Genomic DNA, 27,160 nt, shown 5'->3' on the forward strand with positions numbered 1-27,160 from the left:
GGCCGGGCTTGGTGGCTCAAGCCTGTAATCCCAGCACTTTGGGAGGCCGAGACGGGCGGATCAGGAGGTCAGGAGATCGAGACCATCCTGGCTAACACGGTGAAACCCCGTTTCTACTAAAAAAAAATACAAAAACTAGCTGTGCATGGTGGTGGGCGCCTGTAGTCCCAGCTACTCGGGAGGCTGAGGCAGGAGAATGGCGTAAACCCGGGAGGCGGAGCTTGCAGTGACTGAGATCCGGCCACTGCACTCCAGCCTGGGCAACAGAGTGAGACTCCGTCAAAAAAAAAAAAAAAAAAAAAAAAAAAGAAGAATATGCATTTATGTAATGCATTAAAAGGTAACAAAATGGATAAGCAGGTAATAAAATATCAAAGACCTAGAGTGAATTGCAGTCATCCACTGTGGAACTGAGGAGTTAGGGTTTCCCATTACAAAACTCCCTGATGGAAGACTATTATTTATCAACTATTTATTGTCTTTCCACTAAATAAGAAGTGATCGTCATCTTTTCAGATGAGCGCCACAGGCTTTGCAAAAGATAATTGCCTATTAACCTTTGTGCCTGGATTTTCTAATTCTAAAAATATTACTACATGACTCCAAAGTGTGTTATAAAGATAAACGATTGATGTGATGTATACTAAAGTACAAAAATGTTGACCATACAGGAGGGGCTGGTTAGTATCAGATTCCCTTGTTCTTCTGTCAGTATAAAAAAAAAAAAAAACCTGTCCTTTAAGGTTTACATAAAGACAAAGTATCATGATGAGGTATCTTAAAATTGGTAGTACTAACAAAATTTTTGAACTCCAAGTTGTGCAATTTTAATGTATAAAAACAATAAAACATACTGATCAATAACAAAAGCCCTATAGTCATACAACATAGGTTCAAGTCTGGCCTTGATCTCAACTAGCATTTCATTGCTGAAAAAAATGCCGTGTGGTCTTTCCAACTTCATTTCCTTATGTAACATTGGAGATAATAATAAATTCACCGTTATTAAGAGTTAAATGGAAAAGTTCTTGGGAAGGTGTTAGAATGCTTCTAACATACATGGGTATTATGAGCTAATATCTGTAGTACCATTGTAGCATAAGGAAATACCATCTGCTGAGAGGCACAATAATGATTATCTTCAGGATAATAGTTTAAGAGCTACCAGATACAGAACGAAGGGGCCATAAAATGATAATGTTATGAATGACTTTAATGCTTATACCAGAATCCTTTCTAGGATAGCTCCTGCCTGAAAAGAACTGGGTCTCATTTCTTCGGAATCACAGGACACTGAGTGTGGCAGAAAGAAAACAAAAGAAAAACATGGAAATCACATATGTGATTTTAAAAGTAAAAAGTAACAGAAGAAATTAGTGATCCATTTTATTTAATCTGATATATCCAAAATATGGTCATTTTATCATGGAATCAATATAGATTTTAATGAGATAGTCTATGTTCTCTTTTCCTACTGAGTCTTTGGAATTCAGTGTGTATGTACACTGACAGCACATCTCCGTTTAGACTAGCCACATTTCCAGTGCTGAGTGGCTGCATGTACCTGGTGGCTACCATACTGCACAGCACAGGTCTAAGGATTTCATTCCTGGCTCAAGTCCAGACTCCTAGCCTTGGTTTTGGGTGTTTTTCACAAACTGGCCTCTCTTTATCATTCTTTTTCCTGGTACTTCCTCAAGGATAACTGTGTCCCCACCACTCAAGACCACTTGCCGTTTCACTGCATACCTCTGTTTGAGATATTCCTTTTACCTGGGAGCTCCCTCGTTTTGTTTTGTTTTTTTTGAGACAGGATCTCACTCTGTTGCCCAGGCTGGAGTACACTGGCATGATCATGGCTCACTGCAGCCTGGATCGACCTCCTGGGGCTCAGATGATCCTCTCACCTCATCCCTCCTGAGTAGCTCAGACTGCAGACCTGCACCACCACGCCCAGCTAATTCTTTTTTTTTAAAACTTTTTGGTAGAGACAGGAGTCTATGTTGACCAGGCTGGTCTTGATTCTTCCACCACAGCCTCCCTAACTTCTGGGATTATAGGTGTGAGCCACTGCTCCCCACCTGGAACGCTGTCTCTGCACCTTCTCCCTGGGCCTGGTAGAGAGGCACACATTCTGCTAATAGGCTTTTCCTGACTTCCCTAACCCCAGAAGGGCTTCGTTCCTCCTTAGCATTGTACTCATGGCTGGATTAGAGTTCAACTGTTTTTGAGGCTGTTTCCCTGGCTGTTACATGGGGTCTTATTCATCTTTGTTGTGATCATGGTCTGCACTGAATAGATGATCAGTAGATGTTTGCAGACAGAATGAATAAACCATCAATCAGTCTCTTACTCCTTGAATGGACTTGCTTCTTCCTTGTTTAGATTCGTGTCTGTACAATCCTTTCACGTGGATAGTACAGTAAACACACACAGACAACCTCAGATGTGGTAACTAACAAGGAATTCATGTTAAGATGTGCACAGAAAATATCTTACATCTTTATCCTCCTCCTGATCTTACGGATGGGAAAACTGAGGCACAGAACTAAGTTAGAATGACCAGCAAATCACCATCAGTATAAATACAAAGAAGGGGAAAGGAGAACATTCTGGGAACGGGTGTGGTGACCTCACACGGTTGGGTTCCTCAGTTGGTTGGAGATCAGTTGGCCATGCCTTGGTTATCTGACAGGAGGGAAGAGAAGTGGGAGGTGAGGAGTCGCTCCTGGGCCCTCATGAGTATCTGAAGCAGGTTCAGGTCTGAGAAGCAGAGGATATCCTTCCTGGAAGTCTGAGTTAGCAGGAGGAACTCACTGCTGGAGAAAAAGTTGAAGAGGAAGGAGGACGGACATCTCAGATCATGGAAAGTGCTGGCCTGAGGAGGCTAGGAGAGAGCCATCAGGGTAGAAGAAGGGGCTGAGGAAGCCGGCAGGGGGAGCAGAGGAGTAGGTGCCAGCGTGGTGAAGAGGTGCAGTGCGTTATGCATGATACACACATTATTATTATTATTGGGAATAACCATGTGTCAGAGTGCAGTTCTCAGCCTGGAGAATAGAAAATGGAAAGGACCAGAGATTCAGAGAAGGCAATTTACCCAAGGTCACACAGCCCTTTAAGGCCAAGTAGAGCCTCCTAGGCATTTCCTGCCACACTCACCCAGGCCCACCCACACCTCTGTTGCAATGGAGGGCCCCACTATAGTGCCCAGGAGAGCAGGTCTAGGGCACAGTGCCAGGCCTGATGAATGTCCTTCATACCCTTTTCAAACAACAGGCTATGATTAGGCCTAATTATAGGGGCCTGGTCCTTTAATATTCTTCCTGGCATGTCTCTTGCCAATCAAATCGGAGCCATCTGCCATGTGATTCCTGCTGTAGTGGCATCAAGGGGAGGAGTTAATTCAACCCAATGTAAATAGATTCTGCCCTCACCTTGCAATTCGAGGAGTGTTTTTCCCTCCTGTCCTGCACCCCCACATGCACCTCCTTCCTTCTGGCTCCCTAAGCTCTAGCCTGGGTGAGCAGGGCCTGGACACTCCTGTACCTAGAGTCACTAGCCACTGCCCAGACTGTCTCAGAAGCAGGCCTCGAATTCCTCAGGGTTAAAGTGGGAAGAACCCATGTGTGCACATTTGCTTTTCCAACCTGGGCACCATTTGGCAGTTGATTCGGGCAATTCTCTCACCACCACCCTGCCCATGTATCCCTGTTTCCAGCCTCTGTTTTCCTCTGCAGCGGGGGCTCCTTTCTTGTGTACCCAAGGTGGGGAGATCATGTATGGACAGGGTTCCTGGCAGGTACCAAACACTTTATAAGGGGTGAGGAAATGTTGCCTCTTCTCCGAGCTCCTCCATTGTCCCTACGAATTCCCCAGTCCCTGGTCCTGCCCATTCCCTCCCTCATCCACTCAGCAGCCATCAGCAGAATCCCATCTCCTATGAGATCTTGGACTCCCACCAAATGCTCTGTCTGCCCTCCCCCTCCCCACCTCCCTGAAGCCATGCACACAGTTGGGATGGGGGCTGTGCTGTCTCAACATCACCCTCCCTGTGGTGGGGTGAATGCCGGTGGACATGGGTGGCTCTGATGCTCTGGCTCCCACCCACAGACACCATGACTTCTGCGAGGACCCAGCATTTCCTGGCAGGTCAGACCTACGCCTTGCCCTTCATCCCACCAGACCTGCAGGGAGAGGAGGCCGTCCAGCAGGTGGCGGATGCCCTGAAGTGCCTGCAGAAGGTCTCCAGAGACATCTTGAGCAGGTGGGAGCTGCCACCCACCCCTACCTGTTCAGAGGGGGTGGTTCTGGGCAGTCCTCTCTCCAGTCCCAACAATACACCCTCTGGGAGCAGTCCCTTTGGGGATTCCTGGTTCTGGAGGACCCAGCTGGCTTCCAGAAGGGTGGGAGGGGCCAAGGTGAGAGCCCGGCTTGGAAGCTTTTGCTCCTGAGAGCCCAAGAGCTTACTCCCTTCCGCCCACTTTGCCTCCTGGTTTCCTGTGCTGGCTCTGCTCTCAAAACTCACGCTCTTCCTCCCACGGGGAGGGGGCTAGTCCTTCACTCTTTCCTGCAGCCAGAAAAAATTTACCCAATAGTGCCTGTGTGCAAGGCACTGAGAAAAATCCCTATAGATCCAGTGATGAATCAGGCAGTGTCCCTGTCCAACTGGAGTGAATATTCCGGCAGGAGAGACAGACCTAAATAACCAATGCATGAGCAGTTATTTAATTACAGTTGTGATAAGGCCTATTTATAACATTCACGAATATTCATATAGCATTAACCATGCTCCACCATTGATCTGAGTGCATTAACTCATTTAATCTTTGCCACATTTTATGAGCAGGCACTGCTGTTATCTCCATTTTACAGATGAGGAAACTGAGGCACAGAAAGACAGTGATGTAGCCGAGTGGCAGAGCCAGGGTTCAAAGCCAGTGATCTTGGCCCTGGGTTCTGTGGGTTATTACCGCCTCTGTGGAGGGGAGATGAGGTGCGGCGAGGCTCATCATGGGAAGCCTGGCTTGGTCTCGAGGATCAGAGAAGGTGGATGTGAGGAAATAGCGTTTGTGGTAAAATCTGAGGGTGAGTAGGTAGGTCAGGAAGAACATTCCAGAAAGAAGGAAGCCCATGAGCTACAGCCCTGAGGTAGAGGACTCTGAAAGGAGGCCAGTGTGGCTGGAGTGCAGGGAGGCCGTTGAGGGAGCTGAGCGGGAGGGCTGCAGCCTGTTGTATCGGCAGCACTGATCCCGCACAGTCCTTGGGCTCCAGTGACTTTTCATTCAGTGTATCTAACTCGAGTGAGTGAATGGTGTTTGCTGTTTCCTGCAAAGGTCCCAGGGGTTGTTGGGTACACAGGTCCTGTCTTTGGCTGCAAGCAACCGGAAATGAGGCTTGGTCTTCTTCCCGGGACCTCAGACTGTGCCTCGCATGCGAGATCCCAGCATGAAGTATATGACTGCCTGACTCAGGTCCCTCTCCTGGTCCAAGCCACCCTCACCCCGGCCCACACCTGATCGTCACCAGATCTGGAGTCCCTGCTCCTTCACTGTGCAGCCTCCTCTTCTGTCACCAACTGGAAGCCCACCTCTTCCTGGAAGCCCTCCCAAACTGAAAAATGGGGGATGAAGCATGATCATTGCCTCCAGATCCTCTTAACTGTTCTGCCTCTCCCTTGCCCACTGACTCACTGGCCTGCTTCAAGCCTGTCTACAAAGTCCCCGTAATTAAGAGGCTTCACACTGAACTGGCTGAGGGCTTGCCTTGGAGCCAATGCCTTGACTCAAATCCGGCTTCCCTATTTGCTTGCTCTGTTCCCTCGGCAGCTTACTCAATCCCTCTAAGCCTCCATGTTCTCATCTGTGAAACTGTGGTAATCATGCCATCTTCCTGATAGAACTGTTGCAAAGATTACATGAATTAAAACATGCAAAGGAATGGAACAGTGCCTGGAACCTAGGAAGCCTTCAGGAAATGCTCGCTCTTACCTGTTGGTAATCTCTACTCATTGACTGCCCATGGTGGCCATTCATCAACCTGCTACCAGCAGTTACAGAAAGTGTTGGATGCTCCTTTGTGCTTATTGTTGTGCTAAATGTACCCAAGGGATGCCTCGGCAAGAGGACGGAAGTCTTTAAGAGCCATCAGCCCCAGATTGTGGCCTCCTGATGTCCAGCGCTTGGAATGGAGGGCAAAACTATTCCCTCCGAAATTATGTTTCCTCATCAAGATGAGGACTGCATGCTTGCCCTTCTCTGAGGTCAGCCTTAGATTTTTGGTGGCTTTCCTTTCCCATCCTGGCACTTGGCACCTGTAGACAGTTGCATGTCCCCTGCCCAGGGATGGGATGAGGAGAGATGGGCAGGAAGGCGTATCCTGGGGAAGGGAGTGCTGAGTTCACTGAGAGTGGGTGCAGGTTCTCCAAGTGGCTGGCACAGCCCAGGGAGGGGAGGATGTCTCTCAAGAACCCTGGGCCTGTGTCCCAGCTTCCTCACAGCTGAGTTCCAGGTACCACATCCATCTCCCACCGTGTGCTCCCCATTGTGCTGGACCCTGAGAGACACCAAAGATGTGGCCAACACGATGTCCTTAGGAGCTTAGAGGCGGGAATGGGAGAGCACAGGGCGAGGCTGATTCTTCATTGCATAGCATGAACCGCACAGGCTTCCAGGGGTCTACAGGAGAGAGAAATCACTAAAAATTGATGGCACCCTGTCAGTCAGAACTCTCCAAACCAGGTTGAGCAACAAGTAACCAATCAGTAGAGCAGGCTTCGGAGTTTCAGGGCTTACACGACGTCATCCGGGCCTGGATTGCTTTCCTTCCATGTCAGCTTGCTTCTTTTGGGCTGGCTACATTCCCAGACAGGCCTTGCTCTCACGGTGGTGAGGTGACAACCAGTGGGGCTAGACTCATGACCCAGGGTTAGGTCTGGCAGGAAAGAATGCTCTCCTGTGTCCCCACTTCCTCCAGAAGCCACACTCACTCATCCCACCTGGCTTGGTCCTCATGTCTGTCCCAGAATCGATTGCTGAGGCCAGGGACTATGACACACTGATTGGCTTAGACTGAGGAGCTCTGGGGGCAGCCCGATCTGAGGCTCGTGAACTGAGATGGATTCCCTAGAGGAAATGGGGCCATTGCTTGAGTAAGGAGGAAATAGGTGCTGGAGAGGAAAACCACGTGCCTACTCCACACAGGTCAGGCTCCTGGAGGAGGGGGCTAAGGTAGCAAGGTTGACATGCAGGTCCCATGCTGGGGTCTAGAAATGGAGGCCACAGGCTTGGAGAGAAGCCTGAAAGTGGCTGAGAACTCAAGAGTATGACAGGCTGCCGGGGAAGCCGGCCTGCACTGGGGCTGGGGCTGGGACTTCTGCACGGGCAGCACAGACAGCGCTGCCTCTCCCTTGCATTCAGCTCCTTCCCTGCAGAGCAGGGTGTTGGAGGCTGACTTTCCACATGCCTGTGGGCCTGGTCTCTCTGGATGGTGCCACAGGAGCTTTGCCTTGGTTCCTCTGCATCCTCCACGGTGTCGCGGGAGGCTCCCTGGCAGGGTGTGGGGCAAGGTAATGAGCGAAGTTGGGATGAGTGAGTTAAGGCCCATGGGGTACTCAGGACAGGACTTCAAGTTTGATTCAGGAGTGTTAGGGAACTGTGATTGGGTCCTGAGCAGGGCACGGATGGGTCAGAAGAGTTTGGGGAAGGTTCATCAAGCACCTGTCACAAAGGGGACAAGAAGAGAGAGAGAGAGAGCAGATGGCAGAGACACACAGAGGCTGTTGCTGTAGTCAGGACATGGTGGGGATGAGGCTGCAATCAGGGGACTTGCAAGCAAGTCTGGACGAGACATTCAAAGAGACCAACTACAGGACACAGTAGCAGATTGGGAAGGAGAATGAAGGAAAGGGAGGAGTCCGTGATAATTGGGAGTGGTGTGGGGAGCATGTACACTGCTCCTGCTCCACCTGCCCCCTTCCTGTGGCAATGGAATGGGAGAGTGTGTGGGCTTTTCATTTTCCATGGGCTTTTTCGATGGGAATGTGACGAGTTTAGAACCTCCCCCTTTCAATGTGCTTCACCTGCTTGGAAACCTCCTGCACAGAAGAGACAGGTGGACAGAGGAGAGACTGTCTCTCTCCTCCCCACCACCCCATCTCAGGCCCTAGGCTGGACCCTGGCCTCATTGGCACCTGTGCCTCAGCAGGTGAGGTCCTGGCAAATTAGCATTCCAGGCTGTGCTCCCTCCTGCTCTGCCGCAGCGGGGGAGCTTGCAGAAACTGGAGGGAATGACAAGCACCTCCCAGGCTCTCTTCAGCCCTGCCCACCAGCCCCTCCCAGCCACCTCTTCCTGTCCCTGAGTCTGCCCCCTCTTCACCTGGGAGAAGCTAGGCCCCAAAATATTGGGCCAGATATGTCACCTGCTTCCCATGATATAGATGACAAGGCAGAAGGAGGGGTTGAGACAGCACGGGGAAGAGGAGGGGACAGACTTCGTGTGTGGAAGTTTGGATGCTGTTATCTGCCGTTGCCCGTCAGCCCCTGCCCAACATCTTCACCCAAGAAGCCGCGCCACTGCCCAGCACCTTTCCTCAGAAAAAGGGGGAATTTTCTCTGCAAGGCTCTTGGTCCTTTCCTCCCTCTCTTTCTTCTTCTTGCCCCGCTCCCCTTCCTTCTTTCCCCTTTCCCCTTGTCCTTACTTCCTCCATCCTTCCTTCTCTCTCCTTCTACTCGTTGGCATCTGGTGGCCCCCAAGCAGCCTGCATAATGAGCACATCATTCTTTAGTTTTTACTTCAATGATTTTGGGGAGCAGTGTACACTGCGCCCAATGTGTGGTCTTTTATCCCAGAATGGAGAAGATAAAGGTGAAGGCCAGATCCCCGGTTCAGGGTCTGCTTCCCTGGGGTCATGACAGAGGCAGGCGAGGAGAAGCAGTGAATCTGGGTGAGGAGTGGGCACTTTCTGCTTCCTTCTCACCATCACCCTGTAGGGACTGGCATGCTGCTGCTGATGGGCCAGGGCCAGTGACAGCCCTGCAGAGGTCAAGGGCTGGCCTGGCTTCATAGGAAACATTCTCATGGGGAATGTCATCTTTGGAGATGGTTGAACAGGGAGCCCAGGCATGGTCCTGGCCATCCCTCTGCCACCCCAAGAGGAGCATGGTTCCTACAACGCCTCCTTTAAAGGCACAGCTCCAGCCAGAGGTGCTGCTTGCTGTTGCTCTGCTGCTTCGTCCTCCATGGCGTTCTCTTGCAGAGTGTCTGTCTCCCAAACCTGGAGCATCCCTCTCCGTGATCTGCTCTAGACTGCCTCCTCCCTGAAATTTCGCCTACCCCGCCCTGCCCGCTTGTGGGGTTCTGGGTTTCCTGAGTGCCTGGAGCCCCTCACTGCTCCCCATCTTACAGGTAATAATAGCAAATGCTGAGGACCTAGCTGTGTCAGCCAGGACAGGAGCACCAGACATCACCAGCTCCTTTTCATCTTCAAGGTAATTCCGTGAGGTAGAAGTGACCATTCCTGTTTTCAGTGGAAGAAGCTGAGACATTGACCTGTTAGTGACCTCCTTAAGGTCATGCTGCTGCTAAACAGATGTGAAACCAAGGCTTGTGGGGTGTTGTGCTTATTGATGTTCATTTCTTACCTCCCGGGAGCCCTGAATCTCTTTGAGAGTGGATGTGTGTTGTCTGATTCATCTCTGGCTCCCACGGGCCCAGCACTGTGCTTTACAAACTGAATGCATTCAAGTTATTTGTTGAACAGTGAGGGGTGGGAAGGAAAGGAATAAGGTGAGGGACCAAGCACCTGAAGGGACCAAGGTGCTCCCAGACTGCTGATCACAGCATGCTGATGGGTGGTGCCAGCCAAAGCATCCTGTGGTGCAGTGGCAGCAGGATTCCTCCTCATTCACACGTGCCACCAGCAGCAGCAGCAGCAGTGTGGTGGGGCGCATGCTTGTCAGCTTCAGCAAGGTACTACTGGGTGCTGGGGTGCCAGCCTCTGTGCAGGTGTTCCCAGCAGCAGTAGTGGCAGCAAAACTCAATGGGACAGCGGGCACCTTGGTCCCTCCAGCACATCAGGTTCCTAACCTTGAGGAGCCAGGTAACAAAGCCAGGGCCTGAGACCTGTCTCTTTGCACTAGTGCATGCAGTTCAGGAGTCCTGGTGACTGTACGCTTTCATGCTGATAGCGGTGTTAGCATGGGGATGGGGTGCTGGTGGGTGCAGGACCATGTGTGCCCTCTGCACATTCATGTGGATGGCAGTGGCCACTCACAGCAGGGGTGAGTCTGCTGTTCTCCATGCCTAGTTTTATGCCATTAACAGTGTAGGTACGGGCTCAGGAGCAAGGCACTAGCAGGAGCTGGGCTGGTGCGCTCTCTGCCTGCAAACACTTCAATGACAATGGCAGTGTGGCAGGGAGGAGGGGCGTGATGTGCACTCATCCCAGCAGTAGTGGCATGGTGGGGTGCATGTGCACATGCACATTGGTGGGTGAGGGAATGCAAACAAAGCAATGTCAGGGGTGATCATGGGTGAGTACAAATCAGCGAAATGGTATGGGAGACGCTGCACTGGGAGGGAATGGGCAGGCTAGTACATGTCCGTGAGGGCTGCTCTGTTGGAGCACTCTACTGGTCAGGTGAAGTCCACCAGTTCAGGAGCTATAATGAATGCCCCCAGGAGGTACCTGGGGGCTGCACTGCAAGCAGGTGCAACCATTCTGGGGCCCCAGAAGAGGCCAGCAGACAAACGGATGCTCAGGTTGGACTGACCTCATCTCATTTTCAAGACTGTCCTGCAGAGTTCAGGTCTAATAGTTTCCCTAAGGCTAAAGTTTCCTATGGGAGCAAGTAAAGCCTAAGGGTGTGGGCAACCCTGGCCATGCTCCATTACAGACACTCCTGCAGCAAACTCTATGGGCTCCACACTGGCTGAAGTTCTGCCCTGCAATGGTTAATATTAAGTGTCAACTTGACTGGATTGAAGGATGCTAATTATTGTTTCTGGGTGTATCTGGGCATTTCGGGGTGTTGCCAAAAGAGATTAACATTTGAGTCAGTGGACTGGGAGAGGAAGACCCACCTTCAGGAAGACCTACCCACGGTGTGGGTGGGCACCATCCAACCAGCTACCAGCCAGCTGGAAAAAGCAGGCAGAAGAAGGTGGAAGGAGTTGGCTTGCTGAGTCTTCCAGCCTTCATCTTTCTCTCGTGCTGGATGCTTCCTGCCCTTAAACATCAGACTCCAAATTTTTCAGCTCTTGGACTCTTGGACTTACACCAGTGGTTTGCCAGGGGCTCTTGGGCTTTCGGCTGCAGACTGAAGTCTGCACTGTCGGCTTCCCTACTTTTGAGGTTTTAGGACTCAGACTTGGCTTCCTTGCTCCTCAGCTTGCAGATGGCCTACTGTGGCATTTCACCTTGTGACTGTGTGAATCAATACTCCTTAATAATCTCCCCTTTATATATACATCAATTCTATTCGTTCTGTCCTTCTGGAGAACCCTGATAATACACACTGTTCCTGTCACTTGGGCTTAGCCCCAATCCCTAGGAACTGGGATGGAAGCCGTGTTGTTATAGGATAAGAGAATAAGTTTTATTGACAAATATATAGATATACTGATAGTCCCCTAGAGATAAAACACAATAAACCTAACATAAAGATCATCAAAGAATAGGGGAGAAGTAGAAAAAAAAAGCATAGCGTGTCTAAATTATACCTGAGGCTTTAATTAACATGTTCATTCATTGATTTATCACAGGTGAACAGCTAGTGTCCATCCATGTTGGTGTCACATAAGTTGATTTCATTGTGTTAAGAATAGAGATATCCATATATTTGTTGTATCTTTTCATATATATAGACTATATATATAATATATATTTATATATTNCTCCATGGCGTTCTCTTGCAGAGTGTCTGTCTCCCAAACCTGGAGCATCCCTCTCCGTGATCTGCTCTAGACTGCCTCCTCCCTGAAATTTCGCCTACCCCGCCCTGCCCGCTTGTGGGGGTTCTGGGTTTCCTGAGTGCCTGGAGCCCCTCACTGCTCCCCATCTTACAGGTAATAATAGCAAATGCTGAGGACCTAGCTGTGTCAGCCAGGACAGGAGCACCAGACATCACCAGCTCCTTTTCATCTTCAAGGTAATTCCGTGAGGTAGAAGTGACCATTCCTGTTTTTCAGTGGAAGAAGCTGAGACATTGACCTGTTAGTGACCTCCTTAAGGTCATGCTGCTGCTAAACAGATGTGAAACCAAGGCTTGTGGGGTGTTGTGCTTATTGATGTTCATTTCTTACCTCCCGGGAGCCCTGAATCTCTTTGAGAGTGGATGTGTGTTGTCTGATTCATCTCTGGCTCCCACGGGCCCAGCACTGTGCTTTACAAACTGAATGCATTCAAGTTATTTGTTGAACAGTGAGGGGTGGGAAGGAAAGGAATAAGGTGAGGGACCAAGCACCTGAAGGGACCAAGGTGCTCCCAGACTGCTGATCACAGCATGCTGATGGGTGGTGCCAGCCAAAGCATCCTGTGGTGCAGTGGCAGCAGGATTCCTCCTCATTCACACGTGCCACCAGCAGCAGCAGCAGCAGTGTGGTGGGGCGCATGCTTGTCAGCTTCAGCAAGGTACTACTGGGTGCTGGGGTGCCAGCCTCTGTGCAGGTGTTCCCAGCAGCAGTAGTGGCAGCAAAACTCAATGGGACAGCGGGCACCTTGGTCCCTCCAGCACATCAGGTTCCTAACCTTGAGGAGCCAGGTAACAAAGCCAGGGCCTGAGACCTGTCTCTTTGCACTAGTGCATGCAGTTCAGGAGTCCTGGTGACTGTACGCTTTCATGCTGATAGCGGTGTTAGCATGGGGATGGGGTGCTGGTGGGTGCAGGACCATGTGTGCCCTCTGCACATTCATGTGGATGGCAGTGGCCACTCACAGCAGGGGTGAGTCTGCTGTTCTCCATGCCTAGTTTTATGCCATTAACAGTGTAGGTACGGGCTCAGGAGCAAGGCACTAGCAGGAGCTGGGCTGGTGCGCTCTCTGCCTGCAAACACTTCAATGACAATGGCAGTGTGGCAGGGAGGAGGGGCGTGATGTGCACTCATCCCAGCAGTAGTGGCATGGTGGGGTGCATGTGCACATGCACATTGGTGGGTGAGGGAATGCAAACAAAGCAATGTCAGGGGTGATCATGGGTGAGTACAAATCAGCGAAATGGTATGGGAGACGCTGCACTGGGAGGGAATGGGCAGGCTAGTACATGTCCGTGAGGGCTGCTCTGTTGGAGCACTCTACTGGTCAGGTGAAGTCCACCAGTTCAGGAGCTATAATGAATGCCCCAGGAGGTACCTGGGGCTGCACTGCAAGCAGGTGCAACCATTCTGGGGCCCCAGAAGAGGCCAGCAGACAAACGGATGCTCAGGTTGGACTGACCTCATCTCATTTTCAAGACTGTCCTGCAGAGTTCAGGTCTAATAGTTTCCCTAAGGCTAAAGTTTCCTATGGGAGCAAGTAAAGCCTAAGGGTGTGGGCAACCCTGGCCATGCTCCATTACAGACACTCCTGCAGCAAACTCTATGGGCTCCACACTGGCTGAAGTTCTGCCCTGCAATGGTTAATATTAAGTGTCAACTTGACTGGATTGAAGGATGCTAATTATTGTTTCTGGGTGTATCTGGGCATTTCGGGGTGTTGCCAAAAGAGATTAACATTTGAGTCAGTGGACTGGGAGAGGAAGACCCACCTTCAGGAAGACCTACCCACGGTGTGGGTGGGCACCATCCAACCAGCTACCAGCCAGCTGGAAAAGCAGGCAGAAGAAGGTGGAAGGAGTTGGCTTGCTGAGTCTTCCAGCCTTCATCTTTCTCTCGTGCTGGATGCTTCCTGCCCTTAAACATCAGACTCCAAATTTTCAGCTCTTGGACTCTTGGACTTACACCAGTGGTTTGCCAGGGGCTCTTGGGCTTTCGGCTGCAGACTGAAGTCTGCACTGTCGGCTTCCCTACTTTTGAGGTTTTAGGACTCAGACTTGGCTTCCTTGCTCCTCAGCTTGCAGATGGCCTACTGTGGCATTTCACCTTGTGACTGTGTGAATCAATACTCCTTAATAATCTCCCCTTTATATATACATCAATTCTATTCGTTCTGTCCTTCTGGAGAACCCTGATAATACACACTGTTCCTGTCACTTGGGCTTAGCCCCAATCCCTAGGAACTGGGATGGAAGCCGTGTTGTTATAGGATAAGAGAATAAGTTTTATTGACAAATATATAGATATACTGATAGTCCCCTAGAGATAAAACACAATAAACCTAACATAAAGATCATCAAAGAATAGGGGAGAAGTAGAAAAAAAAAGCATAGCGTGTCTAAATTATACCTGAGGCTTTAATTAACATGTTCATTCATTGATTTATCACAGGTGAACAGCTAGTGTCCATCCATGTTGGTGTCACATAAGTTGATTTCATTGTGTTAAGAATAGAGATATCCATATATTTGTTGTATCTTTTCATATATATAGACTATATATATAATATATATTTATATATTATAATATATATTATATATTATATAATATATGAGTCCATATATATATATAGAGAGAGAGAGAGAGAGAGAGAATCTTGCACTTTTGCCCAGGCTGGAGTGCAGTGGCACACTCATGGCTCACTGCAACCTCTGCCTCCCAGGCTCAAGCAATCCTCCCACCTCAGCCTCCTGAGTAGCTGGGACTACAGGTGTGCACCACCATACGCAGCTGATTTTTGTATTTTTGTAGAGACTGTGTTGCCAGGCTGGCTCTATCTCCTAGGTTCAAACGATGCCCCTGCCTTGGCTTCCCAAAGTGCTGGGATTACAAGCGTAAGCCACCATGCTCAGCCTGACTTATATATTCTTAAAGTACCAGGGCCCTGTGGATTTTCAGAGACTCCACTTAAGGAAAATGTGAGTGACTCTTCTAGTGCAATTTGTGATAAAGGTTCAAGAAAAATGAAGGGAGTATACTTTGTGGTACATAACACCCGGTTATGGGAAACTTTTTTTTTCCTAAGTAAATAATAAATTCTCAGTTCCCATTTTACTTACGTATTTAGTAGTTAGCCTGATTACATAATAAAATTGCTCCTTAAATTATAAGCAAGCAAGGAAGGCATAACGAAGTCAGCTATTTGATATAACTCAAGGCAAAGAAACAGTCTTGGATTTAATGTTTATGGTGGAAAATTCTCACTGTCACAATAAGGAACTGAGAGAAAAATACCATCTAAAGAATAGATGAGGGTAGATGAACAATACAGCTCTCTTGCCCTTTTCAATAAAACCTTTCCCCAGTTTCTTTTTAAACAGAGTACTGAAGTCATTTTCCTGGTCCAAATTTTAATAATAAATAATGAACATTTTAATTCAGGAGTGTTGAACGGGAAGTGCCAAGCTTTGATGTGATTATATTCGTATGATTGTGTATGTGTGTGTGTGTTTAAGAAGAGGTCTTTAGTAAAGTAGACTACCATGGAATATTTCATGGAGAATGTATAGCTGTGATTTGGAGAAGGTTTGTGCTATTGAAGCATCACATGGCACTTTTATGTCCACCCTTCCTGCTCCATGCAAAAGTACTTTGAACAATGGGAATAATAATCAACTGTGTCTATCATTTTCTTATACAGTAATCACATACTTTCTTGCAATTTGAAATAAACTATGTGTGTGCATATGTATGTATATACATACATACATGTATATACATATATACATACGTGAATGTATATACATATATACATGGGTGTATGTGTGTACATGTATGTATACATACACATACACATACATCACGTAAACATATGTACATGTGAATATATGTATGTGTACACATATGCACACATGTGCATAACACATATGTATGTGTATGCATATGTATAACAATAACCTATACACATATGTGTATATATGTATGTGTGTATATACATATAGATATATATACATTTAATGAGTAGCTGAAATGCTTAACACTAACATCTCCTTTGCTGTGTTCTAGAAATCTCATCCTCTTTGGCCGCCTTCTCATTCCATCAATTTTGTTGTCTTTCTCTTCTTTATCCTCAGCCTCTTTCTCTTTATTGTTTTCTTTTCCTTCCAACATATAATCCATATTCTAAAGATGGATTATATCCATATCCTAAAGATATAGATTATATTCCCATAATAATCACATAACAATCACATTTTCCTTCTCATTGTCTGGATATTTACTGATCTTCATTTTGTCTCCACTTTTCTCTTACTACTAAATAATTCTTTCATGATTCTATTGCAAACCTTCTTCTCACTATACACATTAAATATCCTGCATTTCAGTTACTATCTGTATTTTTGTGTATCCCAAATATATGCCTCTATATTCACATTTCAGTTGCATATATACCACTGCCTAAGGTGCTTCTTTAATTGAATGTCCCACAGGCACCTCAGTAGGATTCATAATCTACTCCAAACCAGTTTCTCCAATTTAGATCCCTGCCTCAGGGTGTGGCAATATCATCATCCATCACCTAAGGATCAACTTTACCTCCTTCTCTCTCTCATCTTCTTTTCTATCAGTGTTGATAATTGACAATTGTTGATCTACCTCCTGAATGACTCATAGATCCACATGCTTTTATCCAGCACTGCCATGCTGCTTTAGTTCAGACCACCAGTCTTGAAAGCTGATAGTTGCCAAATACTCTTCTTGGTGTTTGGGAAATATCAATGAATGAAAATAGCAAAAACAGCTGCCCTTGTGGTGCTTGCATTCTAATGGGGGAGACAAACAATACGTATGATACAATCAAACGAAATGTACAAACATAATAATGAACATAATGGATAAGCAAAGTTGAGGAAATTAAGAGGTTATAAGTGCTATGGAAAATATAAAATGTAGAGAAGGGCAGGAGGACATAGAACACTCTGGGAGGTGAGAAGACTGGAAAGCTAAACACAAGGCTTAGGGTTGATATCATTGAGGCAGTGACATTTGGGCAAAGGCATGAAGGAGGTTATGGAGTTGGCCACATAGACATCTAAGGAAAGACTAAGCCTGGCAGTGGGATCAGCTAGAAAAAAACAAGGCCCATAAAGTTAAGGTGTGTCTTGTGTGTTTGGGAAACAACAATTAAGTTAGCATAGCACTAGAGTAGTTGGAGCAAAGAGGATACAGTAGTAGGCAGAGAGATAAGAACCCTGTTGGGGCACCAAACCAGGTAGGGGATCAAGGGTCATTGTTAGGGCTTTAGATTTCACTCTGAGCAAAACTGGGAATGATTGCAGGGTTTTGGATAGAGCCGTGGCCTGATCTGATTATGTTTTAAAATAATCAGCTGGCTGCTGTGTTGAGTATAGGCTGTAGAAGTGCAGGAGACCTGGCGGAGGTTGTGAAAATAATCTAGGCAAAAGGTGGTTGTGGCTTGGACCAGGGTTGTAGTAGGGGAGATGCTGGTAAGAAGCAATAGATTCTAGGTATATTTTGAAAGTAAAACCAGTATGATTTCCTGGACTGAATACAAGGAATGAGAAAAAAAAAAAGTGATCAGAGATCATTCCCATGCTGTTGACCAGAGCTAATTCTACAGAAAGAATTGCCATTATCTGAGCTATGCCATGGCTGACATAGGTTTGGGGTAGAAGATTAATAATTCTTCTTTGAGCTTCTGATTTTATATACTCAAATGGAGATATCAGGTTGGAGGTTGGACAATCAGTATAGGAGTTTGAGAGAGAGACAGCTCTGAGCTAAAAAAATACAAATTGTGGAATTGTGAGCACATAGACTGTGGGATGGGAAGAGATTGCTCAGGCAGTGAGTCTGAATAGAGAAGAGAATTGGGGCCTTTCCTGTGAAGCTCTTGAATATGTGGAGGTTGGGAGAAGCAGATTAAGAAGAAATCAGCCAAGGAGATTGTGAGAGAGAAACCAGTGAAGTCAGAGAAAGACCAAACCAGTGTGGTTTCCTGGAAGCCAGGTCAAAAACTGTCAGGGAAAAAGGAGTAGTCAACAGTGTCCAGTGCTGCAAGTGAGTCCAGGAAATTGAGGACTGAAAATTGATCTTTTACTTACTTAGGGAGAAAAAAAGTTACCCATTTCTTTCATCCCATAAGGGACATCATATGCCAAAATAAGCTGGATTTGTTCTCTTAAACCTCTAGCACAAGTGTGCTAGAAGGTCACATTTTTTCTTGGGTGGACTTTCCTTGAACATGCTAGGAGCCTGGGCTTTTTAAATTTGTTTGTTTTTAATGTGTATGCTGATGTCTCACTTAGACCAACTTAATAGGATTGCCAAAGCAAGGCAGTGGTTCTCAAACTCTAGTGTGTATCAGAATCACCCAGATGGTGAGATTGCTGAGACTCATTCCTGGAATTCTGACTCAATAGATCTGGTTGAAGCACAAGAACTTGTATTTTTAAGAGGATCCCAAGTGGTACTGGCACTACTAGGCCCAAGACCACAATTTAAATCCCTTGATCTAAAGGCATAGCTTGGACATCAAGGCTACTCAAAGCTTCCCCAGCCATATGTAATGGTGAACTGGGCTTCAGAGGCTCCAGAGCCTTGCTCCTCCAAGTGTGGTCAGAAGAGTAGCAGTATTTGCATTGCTGGGAGGCTGTTGGAAATGAATGCAGAATGTCAGGTCCTACCCACATATGCTGAACCAGAATCCACAAGTTAACAAGATCGTCCTCAGATTGGGTAGGTATAAAGTTTGAGAAGCACTGCTTAGACCATCTCTGGATTCTTCTTTTAGGGAACTCTGCCCATGTTAATGTTATAATTGTTCTTGCTGGTCACTGATCTTTGTGAGCTCTCATTTTCTTTGTACTGTACCAAAGAATGACATTTTAGTATTTTTATCTTGCTCACAACTTTCTGTTCACTCCTTCCCATCCGTCCAATACAATGTAAACGGCAAAATAAAGTGTCTTGAACAATGCACTTTTCTGTGTTTGTGGTTGCTCACCCATGAGATTTTCTTCTTCTTTTTAAGTTTAGAGAATGTGTATTTTGCTCAGGCCTCAAGTGCTCTCAGATGAATCATGATTTTGTTTCTTAAGTTGATCATATTATCACGATCCCCTCTTATAGTGATTGGAATCCACAGATCAGGTTCCACAAAATGGAGACTCTGAAATGGAGATTTGTGGGTAGAGGGTTTATTGGAGAGAATTCTAAAGATCAATACCTGTAGAGGATGAAGGAAACAGGATTGTACAGAAAAGGAGTTGTACTACAAGGCAGTCACAATAAAGTTCTCAGTATATCCCATGGGGAGCTGTGGGGTTGGGGTGGTTGTTCAGAATTGTCCTAATTTAAGGCAACAGAGCCGTGCATTTATACACACACAGTACCCATTATTGTGCACTGAGCTACCCCTACAAAGGAGGAGGAACCTGGGTGAAATGTTTCTCTGATGCTGAGGGAAGTTCTCAGAGCTGAATTCATCTGACAGCCAACAGCCACCAACATTCCTAGCAGCTAGGGTCATAAGTGCCTCTGCCATGAAGGGGATTATCTAGAGGGTACACCACAGCATTCACTACTTTGGCCTAGCAATGAGAGATATAAACTAGGTCTGGCTAAGGAGCTATACAGGAGAATTTCCTAATATAGCATCTGCAATAGTTTGTGAAAGAGGTGGGGACCAGGAAGAGGGAAAGAGAGAAGGTGGAGGAGGAGGAGAAGGAGAAGGAGAAAGAAGGAGAGAAGAGAAAAGAAAAGAGAGATGTAGGGGAAGAAAATTATTTTTTCTGCTCACTCTTTTCTTTCAGATTGAGATACTGCTGGGAAGAAATAATCTTTGCTACTTCAGGAGCCAAAACTGCAAATAATACTGACACATCAAGGAAGTAGGGTGGAAAGAATTTAGGAAACTCCTTGATGGCATGAGTGGCTGCTGAACCAATGCCAGTCCTCCGTTCTCAGGATTTGTGCCAAATGAGATTATAAATGTTTGATTTTTAACAAGTCTATTATTTAGGTATTCTGTTACTTGCACCTGATAAAGATGTTCTTACTTTTCTTTTTCAATTCCTTTCCTCTTTTATTCTATGGCATCATTATATAGAACTTATGACATCTCATTTTTTTTTAGTTGTTTCTATACTGATTTCAGGAAAATCATTTTGGAGAGGACTTGGCTGACAGGAGCAATCCATTGTTCATACTAATGCTCTTTATGACTAGAATTTTGTAGGGTGTGTGGGGGGTTTGGGGTGTAATATTTAGTCTCTGTAGGGGCTTACCCAGTGTTTACGGTGTCAGTCACTGTTCTAATCACTTTAATATATTACTTGTTCAATTTCCACAACAAGCTTATAAGGTATGGTGTTGTGACTATTCCCATCTATAGACAAAGGAAGGGAAGCACAGGGAATTCAAATAACTCATCCAAGGTTGATCATCTGAGAAGTGGTAGAACCAAGATCCAGACACTCACCATGAGGCTCCAAGGCCTTTGTCCTTCTCTGTAACTACCTTACAAGGAAAGGAATGAATGTTTTACACACAAACCAAATTCTTAACATGTTAATATTTTAAAGTCAGGTTGAGTAATTGTAGTTTTCTGAAAGCTACTGCCTATGAAAAGAGTCAAAATTTGTAAAATATTTGGAGAGAGTTATTCTGAGCCAAATCTGCATGACCATTGCCCATGAAGACACAATGGAGATCTTGAGAACATGCGCTCAAGGTGGTTGGGCCACAGTTTGAATCTACATGTTTTAGGGAGACATACGACATTAATCGATACAATTGAGGTACACGTTGGTTAGGTCTAGAAAGGCAGGACAGCTCAAACGGGGCAGGGAACTGTGCTTCCAGGTCCTTGGTGGAGTCAAAGATTTTCTGATTGGCAATTGATTAAAATAGTTTATCTATTTTTAGTAGAGACGGGGTTTCACCGTGTTAGCCAGGATGGTCTTGATCTCCTGACCTCGTGATCCACCCGCCTCGGCCTCCCAAAGTGCTGGGATTACAGGCGTGAGCCACCGCGCCCGGCTAAAATAGTTTATCTAAAGACCTGGAATCAATAGAAGGAAGTGTCTGGGTTAAGATAAGGGGTTTTGGAGACCAAGATTCTTATTATGCAGATGAAGCCTCTGGGTAGCAGGCTTCAGAGACAACAGATTGTAAACGTCTCTTATCAGACTTAAAAAGGTGCCAGACTCTTAGTTAAGTCTCTTCTGGATCAGGTAAATGACTTGGAAAAGGAAGACGATTCTCTGTAGAATGTAGATTTTCCCCACAAAAGACAGCTGTGCAGATCCATTTCAAAATATGTCAAAGAAATATATTTTAGGTGCGGGGCTTAAAACCTATGTGACGGGTTGATAGGTGCAGCAAACCACCATGGCACATGTATATCTATGCAATAAACCTGCACGTTCTGCACATGTATACCAGAACTTAAAGTAAAAATTTTTAAAAATGATCATATTCAAGCAAAAAAAAAAAGGAAAGAAATATATTTGGGGGTAAAATACTTCAATTTCTTTTAGGTCCTGTTATCTGTCATGTTGGTGTCTTATTGCTACAAAGAGTATTTTGTCTTAAGGTCTCTGTTTTAATGTTAATGCTGGTTAGCAGTGCCTGGATTCCAAAGGGGGAAGGTATAATCAGATACATCTGACCTCCCACTCCTATCGTGGCCTGAACTAGTGTTTCAGATTTACTGTAGGATGTCCTTGGCTGACAGAAGGGGTTCATTCTGTTGGTTGGGGGCTTATAATTTTATTTTTGGTTTACACTACAACAAAAGTATAACTTTCTTGTGCCAAGGTGTTGCATTTACCACAGGCCTTTCCCAACAGAGTGCATTCAGTCCCAACCACACTCTGCCTGAGAGATTACCTGTGCTTCCACTAGTAAGAAGCTCTAGAAATGTTTATAACTTGTTGTAACAGCTTTTATGCCAAATAAAACAAGTTTACACACCCTGATTATGTTCAGTAATGGTAACTCAGAGGAGAGCACTGTGAGCCTGCCCTGATGACACAGCCCCACCACAGATACTTGTGTTTGTGAGTCTTCACACAAAGAGAGGCCTTAAAGGAGAGAACAGATGAGCATTGCTTACCATTGGCTGGTATGAACCAGCTGCCTGCTGAGGCTCTGGACAAAGGGCTTCTCAAGAACAGGTTCTGCAGAGGGAAGGACAAGTTCCCATTTGTCCCATGACTCATGGTAAGTTCCTGGCAAATCTCCCTAAGCCTTCATCAACTGGCTACGAAGAAACACCACATGCTTTGCAAAGTGATGACAGCCACAGGTTGCAAAATGATTTGAATTATTTCCAGAAGCTTTATGTTTTCTTAATATCAAAAATGATCAATACTACCTAAAGAATCATACTTTAAAGAAAGTGAAGCAAGAAAGGTGGTGAAAACACAGGAGAGAAGTTATATACTGAAACTGACTTTGGAAGAGTGAATAGGTCTTCACTAAGCTTGGAAGCATAATTTATTCTTTTCTTATTTTCTTTTACTTTTCATGAGTATATATTACTTGTTTATTTATTATTATTATTTTTTTTGAGACGGAGTCTCACTCTGTCGCCCAGGCCAGAGTGCAGTGGTGTGATCTCTGCTCACTGCAAGCTCCGCCTCCTGGGTTCGCGCCATTCTCCTGCCTCAGCCTCCCAAGTAGCTGGGACTACAGGTACCCGCCACCACGCTCGGCTAATTTTTTGTATTTTTAGTAGAGACAGGGTTTCACCGTGTTAGCCAGGATGGTCTCGATCTCCTGACCTCGTGATCCACCCATCTCGGCCTCCCAAAGTGCTGGGATTACAGGTGTGAGCCACCACGCCCAGTCTTGTTTATTTTTTATACTATTTATACTATTTTATTCTTGTTTATACTATTGTATATATTACCTATAAACTTCAGTTACTTTGCATTGTAGGGAAAGGCATCTTGAATATAAAATGTTTTCTTATATTAAATATAGGAATATTCATTGCCATAAAAGCAAACAATATCTATTAATAACATTATTCCAACGTATTCACAACATACTCAGACTTGGACTTACGTCTTATTTGTGCTTTATTTTGACAATTACTGAACTCATTTTTTAAAATTTCATAAAATAAATTACTGCTGTTAAAAAAAATTACAATAAAAGGCATCCCAGATGCATTCTTTTAAAACATTAGAACAATGATCTTAAAGTTAGAAGCATTGATTTAGATTTTGTTTATAATCCTTTTTTGTAGTAATGGTAAGGAGGCTTTAGCCCAGCATTGCACTTTTATAGTTGTAATGAAACACATCTCTGCTTTATAAGACGAGGAAGTGAACATTGGAATGTGTGTGAATAAAGAAGGATTTTTTTCCGTATGCTGGAAGCGGCATTCCCAGTTTGCCTAATAGACAACCCACACCATCATTTTTCCCATTTTCTCCACGCCCTTAACTTTATGAATGAGATCCTTCTTGTCTAGTAAATGATGAAATCTTTTCCCACAGTAGAAGGGTATTTCCCATGCATAGACTGAGAATTAGAAACAACTACTCTGTATCCTGTATGCAAATAACATTGTTATTGTATTGTAAAAAACTTATGTATGTCTGTGTTCATGTGTACATATGTCTTTCTGTTATTCTTACTGTTTCACATTTAAACAGTTAGAAGACTTTTACCAAATTTGAAGGTGTATTAGGGAGGTCTATATTTATATCTATCTCTCAATTTGAATAATGTTTAATGTACAAAATTCACTTTTGAGATCTCTGGGAAAATCTAAAAAAATGAACAATCCATACCTTAAGTCAGATGTAACTTAGAGAGTTGGAGGCAAGTATAAATAATATGAATAGAATTACTCCATATATGTTATAATTCCATAAAATAAGAAAATAAATCATAATTCTAAACATGAGTCCTAGATAGAAGGTTAGGGCATTTACTCCAAATTTTAGGTGCTAATTGACAATCTAGAAAATTATTGTATATGCAAGTCAATGTAGTATGCTCATATATTTATTTATCAGAGGGTTATTATTCAAATATTTAATAATTATAATGTCTTCAAATCAGATAGATGAGATTGTATGTGTGTTTGTAAAGATGAATTTCATTCTCCTTATAAAAGATAAGTGTTCTGCAAGATCCACCTTCTACTCAACAAATTCAAGCATTTGTATTAATTTGTCTTTTGGAAATTTCTTACATTAACTTTCCTGTTATCGATGTTAGGTCTGGATTTCTAAATTGTAATGGATTACTAAAGTCTGAGAAAGCATTTGATCTCCAGATGTGCCCTACTACTGGTATGATTTATATTCTGCATTTTAATTAATAAAGATGCTCTATATGTAAGTGCATGCCTGACTGCGTTCCTCAAATAGTAAGTGATCATTTTAGATTCACACTTTGGAATGAGTGTTGTGGCAAGGGGCAAGGAAACCCCAAGGAATCAGTAACAGGCAAACATAAAGAGAGGTAGGTCTGGGTGTTGCTTTTCACAGAGAATAACACAAGTAGTCACTAATCTGAGACTGTTAGCCAACTGGGATATAAAGAGGAAGGAGCAGATTGAAAGCATAAAGTCCACTGTCTTAGTCAAATGATTAAGGGCAATTGTCTTTAGATTTGGCCAAAATTTCATAGGTAAAGAAGTGCATGATAACAGGCTTTTTATAAAGGGTTAGGTGAAAATACAGTAAGAATAAAATAAAAACTAATGCCCCATTAAGTTGACCATACCGTAAATACAGATGATGACTAGCTTTAATCTTTTCTAGTTCTCTGTAATATACAGAAGTGGGAACCCAGCAGAAGATATTATTAGTCAGAAAGATGCATCTGCTTCTCACCACATTACAAAGCCCGTGTACAACCCCTAGATAGAAAACTAACACCCCAATAATGGGTTCTCTTTAAAAGTCTGGGAGTCAGTAGTGCTTACTTCAAACACGGCATAGGATGGGCTGAATGGAAAGAAGTTGTCCTCCTGGGAGAGTTAATATTCTCCTATTTTGCTCCCTAAGAATATGGTTAGTTGTACTCAGATACAAGATTCTATGGAAAACTTGAGACTAAAAGTCATGATTGACTCAAGAGGTGCTAGCATTCATATACCACCCATTGGAAATTCAACAATGAATAAAACATGCAGGCTGTATCTCTGAGATTCCCACAGCCAAGTGGCGTATATTACATAAAAACTAAATATTTGTAGTGTGACATGACACCCTCTAATAGAGATGAGTACCCGTGTTATGGGAGCTAAAAGCAGCAACAGCTAATTTCAGTTTGGGAATTACGAAAGTTTGAACTGAATCACAAAAGAACAACGAGGATCTATGTACTGGTAGACAGGAAGTCATAGAGAGGTTCTAGACAGAAGATTGAGCCCACAAATACACATGGAGAGACGAAAGGGTGTGGCACGTTGCTGGTGTTTTCAGGGAAGAAAGCAGAACGTCTGTGGGCAAGCAGTGGGGGCTAAAGATGGGCAAGCAGTGGGGGCTAAAGATAGATAAGAACCTTAAGAAACTTTCTAAAGAGTTTGGAATTTATCTTCTAAGTAATAGTGGACCATTAAAGGATTTTTAAAGAGGATATGATATAATTAACTTGAATTTTAGGAAAAAACTGTTGGTAAAATAGATTTCTTGTTGTTTTCAGTAAACGGGCAATGTCAGAGGCAGAGCCCGATGAAACCACTTTGTGATACGTGATAAAGTCACAGCAATCATGAGATTGTTTTCTTTTTTTCTTTTTTTTTGAGACGGAGTCTCGCTCTGTCGCCCAGGCTGGCGTGCAGTGGCCAGATCTCAGCTCACTGCAAGCTCCGCCTCCCGGGTTCACGCCATTCTCCTGCCTCAGCCTCCAGAGTAGCTGGGACTACAGGCGCCCGCCACCTCGCCCGGCTAGTTTTTTGTATTTTTTAGTAGAGACGGGGTTTCACCGTCTTAGCCAGGATGGTCTCGATCTCCTGACCTCGTGATCCGCCCGTCTCGGCCTCCCAAAGTGCTGGGATTACAGGCTTGAGCCACCGCGCCCGGCCGAGATTGTTTTCTAAGAGCATCTTATTTAGTCAAAACTCTAAAGACAAAGAAACACAAAATACCTGGCAATGATATTGGTAAAGGAAAAGAAGAAAATGAAATGCAAAACAAGAAAAAGTAATGCTTCAATAAACTTTCCTACCAGGATACTTGTATATAAAAATACTTCGTATGGAAAATACAACATCAACAATTAGTAATAAAAAATACATAGTAATATTTAATTTTTTTTCATTTAGAGCTTCCTTAAGCCTTTATTATTTTTGTTTCATTGTAATAACTATACGGAACATTGCCAACCAGAAATTGGTACTGAGTTCTCAAAATAGATTTAGCTCTCAACCAGGAAATAATAGTGAGATACAAATTAATTTACAATAACTGAATTTACTGAAATTAGGTTTTCACTCATAGGCATCGTAATTTATATCTAGGAAGTGCTGATGCAAGACTGTTTTGTAAATTAGATGACACATCTAATGACATGTAAGACACTGGGAGGTGGCTAAAATTTAAACATGTCTTAAACTTTTAAGAATGACTCAGGAAATACTGACAAAATCTCCTGCAGGGATATATAGTCCCATACTTGGTTTCCCTGACTAGTGAGAACATCTGGGCTCCTAGCACATTGACCTGTACATGGATCTAGCGGACACGACCTACTGACTTTTTCTTCATCTCTTGGATCATGATGTGGAAGATAATACATCTGGGTGCTTTTCTCTTTCATCTGTCTCTTTCTCTCTCACCAAACGTGTAAGTGATTACACAGTTTATTATTTCACATGAAAGGCAAATAGAGCTTGGTATTAAAAATTCAGGCTGGGCACAGTGGCTCACGCCTGTAATCCCAGCACTTTGGGAGGCTGAGATGGGCAGATCACCTGAGGTCAGGAGTTCAAGCCCAGCCTGGCCAACATAGTGAAACCCCGTCTTTACTAAAAGTACAAAAATTAGTCAGGTGTGGTAGCATGAGCCTGTAATACCAGCTACTCTGGAGGCTGAGGCTGGAGAATCACTTGAATCTGGGAGGGAGAGGTTTCAGTGAGCCAAGATCATGACACTGCACTCCAGCCTGGGTGACAGAGGGAGACTCTGTCAAAAAAAAA

At 44.8% G+C, this 27,160-nt stretch overlaps 1 protein-coding gene across 1 annotated transcript in view; it reads left to right on the forward strand.

Moving 5' to 3' along the window:
- LOC108543641 (ovostatin homolog 2) overlaps positions 1 to 27,160 on the forward strand; it is a 111,031-nt gene that overhangs the window by 38,400 nt on the left and 45,471 nt on the right. The gene's annotated exons all lie outside the window — the stretch shown is intronic.

This window comes from Rhinopithecus bieti, unplaced genomic scaffold (assembly GCF_001698545.2).
Source record: "Rhinopithecus bieti isolate Rb0 unplaced genomic scaffold, ASM169854v2 scaffold_23748, whole genome shotgun sequence".
NCBI classification, from domain to species: domain Eukaryota; kingdom Metazoa; phylum Chordata; class Mammalia; order Primates; family Cercopithecidae; genus Rhinopithecus; species Rhinopithecus bieti.